Here is a 9,981-nt window from a genome sequence, read left to right as displayed (position 1 = left end):
GCTTTCACAATCGCGACAACGACAATGACAACACACTTCTCATAAAGTTTGCCCTAAGCCATATTTATACTAATATGACTTTTCGGCTATTTACAAATATAGCCCCGATGGACTCTCAAAAATATATTTACGAATATGTCCCTTCATCCGGTGAGCACTCCTCACCGGATCTGCATTGTCCGGCGCTTGCCGGGCACATGTCATCCGGTTCTCACCAGGTCTTCCGTAGCCGGGTTGCTGTCATCTGGTTCTCATTGGGTCTTCCGTAGCCGGGTACTCCTCATCCGGTTCTCACCGGGTCTTCTGTTGGCGGGTACTCGTCATCCGGCTTCCCTATTCATCATTACTGTTCTTTTCACTTCCCATCCGGAGGGACCTGTTTCCTAACACCTGGTACCAGAGTCTTACTAGCTTCCGAAATACCGAAACTTGATTAACAACATTTTTGTTCTGAAACATAATGCCGATCTTCTCCCAGAGCTCATGAGCCTTGCTCTCTTCATTGAAGTTGTTGTATAGACTCATGCCGATGAAGCACCTTATGTAGGCCGTTGTCTTCATGTGCATCACCTCCCATATCGTGGCATTGATTTTGTTCGGTCTCTTGTCCCCGAACTGAACCGGCAACCAAAGATCTTTAACCACGAGGATGTCCCTCATCTTTGACTTCCACTCCGAATAGTTGGAGCCGGTGAGCTTGAACATGGCTCCCAATGAATCGTCCATTTTTTGTGTCGTTTTGCTCTGATACCACTTTGACAGGAATACATGCTCCCGATGAACAACGACGCTCGGCCACAACCGAGTCTAGGATCAAACACAGAAAACGGGTAATGAACGCACGACACAGTGAAGAGAAGAGTACACAGGATGTTAACATGGAAAACCCAAACTAGGGAAAAACCACGGCAGCCCACAGACTGCAAACTATCACTATATCACAATGTACAATAGTAAAGCACCGAGGCAACGACCTCGAGCTTGCTATCTTCGCCACAGGCGGCGGTTACAACAGAGGCAACGACCTCTTCCTCTCTCTCTCTCTCTGTACACAGTTACGCACTCAAATCTTGCACCAACAAGAATGACAACTACTATTTTTACTGAGTTTGCCATAAGTCATATTTATACTAATATGACTTTTCGGCTATTTACAAATATAGCCCCAATGGACTCTCAGAAAACATATTTACGAATATGTCCCTTCATCCCGTGAGCACTTCTCACCGGGCCTTCACCATCCGGCTCTTGCTGGGTACTCGTCATCTGATTCTCACCGGGTCTTCCGTTGCCGAGTGCTCCACATCCGGTTCATACCAGTTCTTCCTTGCCGGGTACTTGTCATCCGGTTCTCACCAGGTCTTCCGTTGCCGGGTACACCAATCCCATCCGGAGGGATCTGTTTCTTAACAATATGTAATGATTGAGGAAAGGTTGGTGGAATCATTAAGGATGAAGTGGGAGGAGGCTAAGAGGACAAAGCTAGAATACTACATTGCAAATGTCAACCCTGAATGTTGGTCTCAATATAAAGCAAGAATGTCTATTGATCTTATCCAACCTTATCTCATTACCAATATGAGTAGCAATGCTCATAGAGCCCTTACACTACTTCGCACTCGATTTCACAATCTAGCTATTGAAGTTGCATCATAGTATCAAAATGTAACGAATTTGAAGACATGTAAAGTATGCAATGAAGGCATGGTAGAGGATGAATCTCACTTGCTCTTCACATGCTCGACATATAGTGCAATTCGTTCAAGATATGTTGACATACTAAGAGGGAGTGATAACTTAAGATCCATACTTAAGACACCACCTTGAAGGTTGAGCTCATATGTGTACGCTTTATTAACACATAGAGACTTTGTGCTTCAACATAGGAATACCCCTTCTTAGGAAGGAGACATATATCAAGAACACATGTATACTTTGGTCCCATAGGTCAAAATTGGCAACTTTATGGACGATAAAAATTCTAATTCTAATTCTAATGCTACATATCATTACTATTATTGCTATAATAATAATAGTTGAACTATTAAACAATCAACTCTCTGTTTTCGACTCTTCGACTGTCAGCTATTTCCAAACAATTGGCTCCTCGTAGTTATCGACTGTCAGCTACTCCCGGACAGTTGGCTCCTCCTCCCACTAGAGGGACATATACCCAACAAACTCCCCCTTCACTCCTGTGGGAAGGAGTCTGTCAATCCTGTCTTTTGTCGACAGACTCTAAGTCTGTCCATAGGTAGGTTCTTCGTGAGCCTGTCATATCCATTATCATTAGTATGGATCTTCACAAGAGAAAACTCTTCTTCTTCGACTCTCCCCTGCAACCAGTGATACCTTCTTTGTATGTGCTTGGTCCGGGAGTGGTATGCAACATTCTTGGCAAGGTGTAGAGCCCGACAAAGAGCTAATTTGGATTAGAAATTTTCTCAACGAATTAGGGATAAAGCAAAAGGAGTTCTTGCTTCACTGTGATAGCCATATACTCTTCCTCTATAGTCGACAAGGCTACAAACTTCTGCAGTCGTGACTGCCATGATACTGCTCCCCCTGCAGTCGTACCCTAATGTGGATTGGCTCGAGTCGACATCTCCTGACATGTCCGAATCGGTAAAACCTTCTAGCACAGGTTTTCCGACACCATACCTTAGGCACACCCCCGAGGTGCCCTTTAAGTACCTGAGTATCCACTTCACTGCTGCCCAATGTTCTCTCCCTGGATTACTCATATATCGGCTTACTGATCCTACAACAAATGCTATGTTTGGTCTCGTACAGACCATAACATACATTAGACTGCCAACGACCGAGGCATACGGTACCTTCCTCATCTCGGCCTTCTCCTTTTCTCCTCTTGGGCACTACTTCGCATTTAACCTGCAATTTGTCGGCAACACTGAGCCAACCGGCTTTGCGTCCGACATGTTGAACCTTTCTAAAATCTTCGTCACATAGTTTTGTTGTGAGAACCATAGCACCCTTTTGGTTCTGTCCTGAACTATGTGCATGCCCAAGATCTGCTTAGCTGGTCCAAGGTTTTTCATGGCAAATGATTTGCCGAGTGCTTTCTTCAAGCTTCCAATCTTCCTTGTATCTTGACCGACTATCAACATGTCATCAACATATAACAAGAGAATTAAGAAGTATCCTTCTTCGTACCTTTTGACGAACACACAGTGATCGACCTGTGTTTTCTGGAACCTGTGTTCCATCATGAAGGACTCAAACTTCTTGTACCATTGGCGTGGAGCTTGTTTCAGACCATACAAGCTTTTCTTCAGTCGACACACCAGGTTCTCTTTCCCTTTCTCCTCAAAGCATTCGGGTTGCTGCATATAGATTTCTTCTTCTTGCTCCCCGTGCAGAAATGCGGTTTTGACATCCAATTGTTCAATCTCTAGATCCATACTGGTCGGTATGCTTAGAACTGTTCGAATGGATGTCATCTTCACGACTGGTGCGAATATTTCGTCAAAGTCGACGCCCTTTTTATGTTGAAAACCCTTCACCACTATGCGGGCTTTATACCTGGGCTCATTGTCAGCTTCTCTAGTCTTCACTTTGTAGAACCATTTATTCTTGAGTGCTCTCTTACCTTTCCGCAGCTCTACCAGGTCATTGGTGTAATTCTTGTGCAAGGGTTCCAACGCATCTTACATCGTGCGTAGCCATTTCGCTCTGTGCTCGTCGGCAATGGCTTCTTGATAGCACTTTGGTTCACCTTCATCAATCAAGATGATGTATTGGCTGGCATATGTAATCGGTGATTTCCTCTCCCTGAGTGGGTATCTTCTTCCACTCGTTGTTGGCTCTCTTTTGGATGTCTCTACCAACTCCTCTCTCTGCTCGGGATTCTGCTCGTCAATCAGCCTCTCTTGGTTGGACAACTCCAACTCATATTCATCAATTGACCTTTGCACCTCTACCGACTCTGACTCATGGTCAGTCGGTCTCTCCGAGTCGACCAACTCAGATTCAACTCTATCGGCCAGTTGTCTACTTACAGCTGTCGGTGGCGACTCACTTGGCCTTAAGTCGATGGTAGTCGAGGTTGACCAGGGAGTCGATTTTGACTTCTGTTGCTTCCAGTCTTCAATTATCTTATCTTCTAGAAAGACTACATCCCGACTTCTCACTACCTTCTTGTCGACTAGGTTCCATAGCCTATAACCGAACTCATCTTCTGAGTATCCCATGAATATGCATGCCTTCGACTTACTGTCGAGCTTTGAAATTTGATCCTTTGGTATGTACATATACCCAAACATCCGAACACCCTCAGGTGTTGGTAGGAGACATCCTTCCCTGTCCACAGTCTCTGTGGGACATCACCCTTTAATGGTACTGAGGGAGACTTGTTGATCAGATAAACAACTGTGTACATCGCCTCAACCCAATAGGATTTCGGTAGTTTTGCATGTGAGAGCATGCTCCTTACCCTCTCCATGATTGTTCGATTCATCCTCTTTGCAAGCCAGTTCAACTCTGGGGTCTTTGGCATTGTGTATTCGATCCGAATACCTTGGCACTTGCAGTATTCCTCGAACTGCCCTCTATACTCACCATTGTTGTCGATTCGAACAACCTTCAGCTTCCAACCTGACTCTCGTTCAGCTCTAGCCTGGAACTCCTTGAAAACCAACAGTACTTGATCCTTTGACTTCAGTATGAAGGCCCATGTCTTCCGACTATAGTCGTTAATGAATGTCACAAAGTACTGTCCACCTTGATGCGATGGAGCATCCACATAGCACACATCCATGTGCACCAGCTCCAGTGCAACCTCTCTTCTTCTTGGTGGCCTTGTGTGAAATGCTACTCTGTTCTGCTTTCCGACTAAGCAGTCGACGCACTTCTCTAGGTGCACTCCCTTGACTTCTGGTAGAAGCTTTTGGTCAGCTAGCAGGTGCATTCCTTTCTCACTCATGTGGCCTAGCCTCTTATGCCATATCTCTCCTGCCGAGTCGGCTGCCACATTTATTTTTGATTTGCACAGTCGAGCATGCATCATATATAATGTGCCTTCTTTCTGTGCTCGGGCTACTATAAGATTCCCTCGGCACAACTTCCACTTCCCATTCCGAAAGCTACCACTATAGCCTTTGTCATCTAACTTTCCATTCGATATCAGATTCAATCTAATATTAGGGACGTGTCGAACATCCTTCAGAGTCAGTTGACACCCTGTTGACGTCGTCAAGTAGACACTTCCAACTCTGGTTACCTTGCAGTCTCCACTGTCACCCATCTTTAGATAGCCATGATTCCCGACTATGGAAGTCGAGAAATACTCTCTCGACGGAGTTATGTGGAACGATGCTCTGGAATCGATCACCCAAGTGCATTCTTCACTTGCAAGATTTGCACTTGTCTGTTTGCAGATGAACAACAGTTCTTCATTGCTCGTAGCAATGGTAGAAATGTTCTTCTCATCAGGAATCTTCTTGGGTTTGACATTGTTTCTGACACCCTTGTCTTTTCTCATGTGTCAGCAGTCCTTCTGGAAGTGTCTAGGTTTACCACAATAAAAGCACACTAGCCTACCTCTAGACTTCGATCTGGCTTGGGACTTTCTTTACCGGTTCCTTCCTCTGTCCAAATGTTGTGTTACATTCGACTCCAACTGGGGTCTTTGGCATTGTGTATTCGATCCGAATACCTTGGCACTTGCAGTATTCCTCGAACTGCCCTCTATACTCACCATTGTTGTCGATTCGAACAACCTTCAGCTTCCAACCTGACTCTCGTTCAGCTCTAGCCTGGAACTCCTTGAAAACCAACAGTACTTGATCCTTTGACTTCAGTATGAAGGCCCATGTCTTCCGACTATAGTCGTTAATGAATGTCACAAAGTACTGTCCACCTTGATGCGATGGAGCATCCACATAGCACACATCCGTGTGCACCAGTTCCAGTGCAACCTCTCTTCTTCTTGGTGGCCTTGTGTGAAATGCTACTCTGTTCTGCTTTCCGACTAAGCAGTCGACGCACTTCTCTAGGTGCACTCCCTTGACTTCTGGTAGAAGCTTTTGGTCAGCTAGCAGGTGCATTCCTTTCTCACTCATGTGGCCTAGCCTCTTATGCCATATCTCTCCTGCCGAGTCGGCTGCCACATTTATTTTTGATTTGCACAGTCGAGCATGCATCATATATAATGTGCCTTCTTTCTGTGCTCGGGCTACTATAAGATTCCCTCGGCACAACTTCCACTTCCCATTCCGAAAGCTACCACTATAGCCTTTGTCATCTAACTTTCCATTCGATATCAGATTCAATCTAATATTAGGGACGTGTCGAACATCCTTCAGAGTCAGTTGACACCCTGTTGACGTCGTCAAGTAGACACTTCCAACTCTGGTTACCTTGCAGTCTCCACTGTCACCCATCTTTAGATAGCCATGATTCCCGACTATGGAAGTCGAGAAATACTCTCTCGACGGAGTTATGTGGAACGATGCTCTGGAATCGATCACCCAAGTGCATACTTCACTTGCAAGATTTGCACTTGTCTGTTTGCAGATGAACAACAGTTCTTCATTGCTCGTAGCAATGGTAGAAATGTTCTTCTCATCAGGAATCTTCTTGGGTTTGACATTGTTTCTGACACCCTTGTCTTTTCTCATGTGTCAGCAGTCCTTCTGGAAGTGTCTAGGTTTACCACAATAAAAGCACACTAGCCTACCTCTAGACTTCGATCTGGCTTGGGACTTTCTTTACCGGTTCCTTCCTCTGTCCAAATGTTGTGTTACATTCGACTCCAACTGGGACAGGACTCCCTTGTCCTTCCTCCTTGCCTCCTCATTTAGGATGCTTGTCTTCACCGTTTGTAAAGACAAGTTCTCTTCTTGACAGGAGGTTCTAAGAGTAACCACCAGGTTCTCCCAGCAATCCCGTAGTGTGCACATCAGCAAGATGTCCTGCATTGCATCATCCAAGGGAAACTTGGTCGCAGCAAGTTGATTTACATACACCATGAACGTGTTGATGTGTTCGACGATGTTCTCACCGTCTCTGTATTTCAACATTACGATTTTTCTCATCAGCAAGGTTTTATTGAGCACGTTCTTCCTCTCATACAGACCCGACAACTTCTGCCACATCTCGTGAGCATTTGTGTTGTTCGCCAAATGCTGAAGGACACTTACGTCGACGCACTATCAGATGGTGGCAACAACCTTTTTGTTTAGAAGTTTCCAATCCGACTCGAATACCCCCTTGGGTATATCTGCTCTGTCGACTGGCTCATACAGGTCTTTCACGATGAGGAGGTCTTCCATCTTTATCTTCCAGTCTACATAGTTCTGTGAGTTTAGAACTATCATACCTGGGAAACCGCTCATACCTCCTTCCATGCTTGCACCTCAAGCTCTGATACCAGTTTCTTGAAGAATCGTTCGGTCAAATCACAATAAACGAACTGTGCTAAAATACGAATCACAGATATGCCAGAAAACAAGACAACAATGGTGCATAGAGATTTAACGTGGAAACCCTAAAACGGGAGAACACCACGAGAATAGAGCTTCACTATGTATAGTGGATATACAACACAGAATGTTACAACACTCCTTTGAGTGTATCAGCCACGCAGGGCTCTTGGCGTCTGATGTTACGCACACAGCTATGGCGCCGCTCTCACTCACTCTCTATCTCACATGCTCTCACACTACTTCTGTTCTACACACACACATCAACGTTTTGCCCTAAGTGTCTTTATACTTATACACTGTATAGGCTGTTTACAATTTTAGCCATTGCTACATATCGTTACTATTATTGCTATAATATTAATAGTCGAACTATTAAACAATCGACTCTCTGTTTTCGACTCTTCGATTGTCGGATATTTCCAAACAGTCAGCTCCTCGTAGTTATCGACTGTCAACTACTCCTGGATAGTCGGCTCCTCCTCCCACTGGAGGGACATATACCCAACAACAACGATATTGGCGACACCAATGCCCATAATTTTGAAGAGCTCTAATAAACGACCTGATAAGAGACAACAAGCTCCTACGACTTCACCCACTCCCACTCTCTCAAATTCCACTAATGATAAGGTAAACACCAAGGAATCCTCTCTTATCACTATTGCCCATATGAGATGTACGAGGATGGATAAGAGTGAGAGGCTATAGTTGTGTTCAATATCCCTTCGGAGTGTGGGTAAGTGTGTTTTAAATTAGGGACCGACCACAATGATTTAGGTTTAACAAGCAAAATGCAAAGCTAAGAAAGTAAACTGAAGATAGAAAAGCACAAATAGTGAGACACTAGATTTAACGTTGTCGTGGTATTCCGCATGCACGTGTAGGATTCAGGGTGGGATCACTAAGGACTTGGACCAAGGAGTCAGTAAGTGAGGAAGATGGTTAGAATTGGAACGATTTTTGAATGACGGACGAGGAGTTCATGGGCTCCGGGATGCAACTAATTCGGACCGGTTGCCAAAGGCAACGATGAGCTCATGACACACTACGGGCTCACTCGCATGGATACGCAAACTCTACAAAAGTTTATCAATGACAAGAACACGGAAACATAAACCCAGGAGAGTCACAGAACGAAATAGGTTAACAGAGGAGGAAAGATTACAACTAGGCTCAGCCGACAACAACGATATGAGCTGCACACACCACCCACACACATGTAGGAAGATGAACCTCTGGTCGGGAGCTCACAGGCTTCCTGTGCGAGTAGAGACCTCGCCGTCTTCCTCGAGTCGGTACAAAGCACAAGATAAAGAGAGGGACAGGGGTCGACAATAAAACTGACAGCACTCCATCCTCCAGATCGTGGATCATTTTCTCAGTCTTCTCTCCCCTCCTTTTTTAGCTCAAGGGGAGAGAGAGGCTGTTACATTAGGCTGTTAAGACAACCGCTTCGGACATAGATTTTCCCTCCTCAGATATTATCATTATTCTCTATGCATGTGGCCCTTAAAGTACCAATAAATCACCTCTACCTAGTATTTAACAACTCCAACTAACACTCTTGTAGAAACAAATAGCGTGCGGAAGCAATAGAAAATAGAAACCAGAGAACAGGTTTAATGGAGAGCTTAACCGTACGCGGGAGAGACAGAGAGAGAGCACATAGAAACTCAATTCAAAGAATACTACTCAGTTTGTACATCGTATGTGTTTAAACACGTTTGCGTCCACAAGTGGAAGGATCGTGCATAAATGGAAGGATAAGGGAAATTTTAGGGGTTTTTCAATGATTTTACAAAACACATTGATACCAGTATCATACATGTTCAAACATACTATGAAAAAGGTTAAAAATCCATTATTTTCGTGATTTAGAAGTAACTAAAAAAAGACGAATTTCAAAAAGATACATTCTCAATTTATATCACAAACTTTACAACCAATGTTATTTTATAAGAAACGATTTTTTAGAAATCATAAGAATTCAAAACACATGCTTTTATATTACTCGATTTGTTACAAGCGGAATGTAGTTACACTTAATAGCCAAATATACATTCATGATCACTCCTTTACGGAGAATCACTACTATAACTAATATACAATGACGATTCCTCCTCATCATCCTCGGATGTACCAATCAGTGCATTATCTTCGTTGTAAACCAAATGGTTTGACTCTAGATTATATGTAGTAGATCTCGTTTGCCTTTGACTCGAGCCACCTTGTAGACTTGGTAATTTTTCTTTTATTATATCTATTGTTGACTTCCTTAATCGTCCGGCTTTTGTAAGTGTGAAGTCGTACACGATGATATCCACATCAGAGATATCAAGGGTCGAGGTGTTACGAATGTTTCGCTTCCTCTTCCTACCTCCCCTTCTTGTTGGGCATTCAATCATCTCCAATGTATACTTACCTATAAAAGCATTTGCACTTCTAGTGTTGTACCAATGAACATTTATAGACTTAATCGTGTTTTCTATTTCATGCATTAGCACTTCTAGAATTTTACCAACCCAAAATTGGTGGC

The sequence above is a fragment of the Azolla caroliniana genome, unplaced genomic scaffold (assembly GCF_043228905.1).
Source record: "Azolla caroliniana isolate FFs.n. ecotype wild unplaced genomic scaffold, voAzoCaro1.0.p SCAF_6, whole genome shotgun sequence".
NCBI lineage: Eukaryota > Viridiplantae > Streptophyta > Polypodiopsida > Salviniales > Salviniaceae > Azolla > Azolla caroliniana.
The sequence above is the reverse complement of the archived record's forward strand: the minus strand, read 5'-3'. Positions refer to the sequence as shown.